Below are 2,695 nucleotides of genomic sequence, written 5' to 3'. Positions count from 1 at the left end.
CAGCGGCCGAGGGGCCCTCCTTAGTAGCGTGTTTGAAAATTGAATAACAATCCACATAAAACAAATATTCGAATAGTTTCCATAGGAACACAGATAAGTGACCCCATCTCCTAGCCTTCCATACTGCTGCATCCGCGCCAACCCTACTTACAGACATTTCAAAAGGAGCAGGAATTCAGTTAACCGGTCCCCCCAATCCCACAATTCAGGCTACACAGGAAGGGAGCAGTCCAGGAGTGGCACCGGCTAGCGCCCGCTGAACACGGACAGCAGGGGGCGCTTCGTCGCGCAGAGGGCCGCGGTCCCGGCGTTCCACTTGGGGCGGGAGGTCGTGGTTCGGGATCTTCCGCATCAGTTGCCCTGTGGGTCCCGACATCACGCAGCAGATAGTCGGCCTCTGGGACCCACTGAAAGTAGAAGCGGCGGCAGCGGCAGCACCCCTGTTTTCAAAGAGCGCCCAGTCGCCCACGTGCAACTCGGGCAGGTCTCGGCGTTCAACTACGCGATCAAGGCTGGCACAGGTTGGTCCCTGTGCGCTAGTTGAATAGTACTTCTCACCCGGTTTGGGTCTCTTCTGCTGAAGGGGCTCGCGTGGGCATGGTCACAGAGGATGCAATGAGAGCATCCATCCACTCCACCGTTCACGTAGCATGGAAAGGTTTGTTCCCTGGGCTCCTCTTCATCATCAGAGCGGGTCTGTGCCCTTAATAGGAAACGATGTTAACTGTGAGCGTGAAGGCTGATGCCACCGGCTGTGAGTCTCACTCCTGGGTCTGCCCGGAAGGACTTGTCCGGGGGTCGGTAACACTGGCGATCTCTTCAAATTTAAGCTTTCCATCCCCCGATCCAGGAAAGCCACCACCCGCATCGAGCAGCTACAGGCTGAAAGCAACCTCAGCTCCCATGCCGAAGACACAGGGGGCAGCGGGGGTGGCTCCACAGAGGTCTCCGGATTGGTGCAGCCACTTCCCACGGGGAAGCTGACACCGATGACGTCAATACCTCGCTCTCCCGCCCGGTCCAAAAGAAGCCCGCTGGTGTGGAGTGTGGCCCAAATTTAACACTGAGGCCACAGACTGCTTTGGAATCATCGGTGGCAATCCGCAAAACCAGCTTTGCCTTTGGATGTGCCCCGGGGACTTCCATCAATTCAAGCTCCCCACCCGAAGTCATCATCTGGATTCTGTTACTGGCAGCGTACTTAATCTGAGACGCTTGTTGGCGAGGATTGGCGTAGATTTTCCTCTCTGGAGGCACCCCTAGACTTTGTACCAACTGTACCCCAATCTTGCTGGCACAGTCCAATCCGGTTCCGAGGGCAGGGAGGGTCTTCACCGTGGTTCTGCTATCATTGCCTTTGCATAAAAGGGGGTGACCCGAGGAGAAGCTTCTAACCATCTCAGGTGCGTCTTTAGAATGTCTCCCAGGTCCGCGACATTGAAGGCGTCCTAATCCTCAAAAGACGAAACTGCATTAATTTTTAGGGCCAGAATATCCTTGTCAGTAAAGCCTTCATGGAGGAAATGGCAGTCGAGCTCTGCATTAGTAGAGTTGTTCACGGTTTCCCGAAGTTCCTCCGAAACGTAACCAAATGGAAGACCAAGAGATGGAATTTAAAGAACTTACTGCCAGTTTCTCACAAAGGCAATTCTCCGGAATTCCAAGTCCCGCGAAGATGATGTGGACCCGAAGATTCAGATCAACAGAATTTGCTGTCCACTGAGAGCGCAGAGGCGCAGGGGGCATCCCCAAGGCGATGCCGCCGCCCAGCTCGCAGGACCCCGCTCCCCTGCCGCCCGCTCCCTCCTGCAGGACCCTCCGCCTGAGGTGGCGCCCAAGCTCTGGCAGGGGGGCTGTGGCGGCGGGGGCTGAGGGCGCTGACCCAAAGGAGACATTTTCACAAAGGTTTGCTTTGGTCCGCGCACACCCTTCACGGTGTTCGATAAACGCAAGTGAAGAACTCAAGATATTTCTGTGTCTGTCGCTCTGCATTTCCTCCTTGGGTCACTGAGACTCAACCGTGTGGTTCCTGGCCTCATAGGTGTTACATAAGCCAGTGTCTTCCCCCAGCAGGAAGCGGTCTTTGCTCATCACTGACCCGTGCTCCTCTGTAGCTCAAGACCTCCTCCCTGCCTTACCCTCCGACCCTGGCCTGTGGGCAGTTATTGTAGACAGTGCACAGCGTCGAGCTCCTGCTGTGGTTCTCCCGCTGGAGTAAGCGACCCGCTCATTCATCAATAGGCGCCTTGAAAATCCGCTTAGAAATGACAAATTCTTATACATAAGGAAAAGGTTTGGTATATTCTTTGCTTCCTTGCATGTTTTATGTACCTCAGTTTTATATTTTCCTGAGTGATTTTAAGGCATGGTTCACATATATTGTATTACTAAATTCTCGGGAGACCCCTTTGTTCAATAAAGAAGGAGGGTATTTACCCCATTTTACAGATGGGGAAATTGAGTCTCAGTGGTATGAAGTGAGCTACCCAAGTCTTGTGGCTGATAAGTGGCCACAGTATTCCGTTTCTAAGTTTAGTGACTAGCTTTACTCAGCTGTAGCATGAGAGTTTGGGCCAGACTTGTGTAGGTCTGTCTTTCCTCATTTGAAACTGAGAGGTCAGAAGAAGAAGAAGAAGGAGGAGGAGGAGGAGGAGGAGGGGGAGGAAGGAGGAGGAAGGAGGAGGAGGAAGGAGGA

At 53.6% G+C, this 2,695-nt stretch overlaps 1 pseudogene; it reads right to left on the bottom strand.

The window, feature by feature from the left end:
* Positions 1-205: 205 nt before the first annotated feature.
* Positions 206-1,992, bottom strand: LOC100478786 (annotated as a pseudogene).
* Between the last annotated feature and the right edge of the window lie 703 nt (positions 1,993-2,695).

The sequence above is a fragment of the Ailuropoda melanoleuca genome, unplaced genomic scaffold (assembly GCF_002007445.2).
Source record: "Ailuropoda melanoleuca isolate Jingjing unplaced genomic scaffold, ASM200744v2 unplaced-scaffold12527, whole genome shotgun sequence".
Classification (NCBI taxonomy): domain Eukaryota; kingdom Metazoa; phylum Chordata; class Mammalia; order Carnivora; family Ursidae; genus Ailuropoda; species Ailuropoda melanoleuca.
This window is presented reverse-complemented; position numbering and strand designations above follow the sequence as displayed.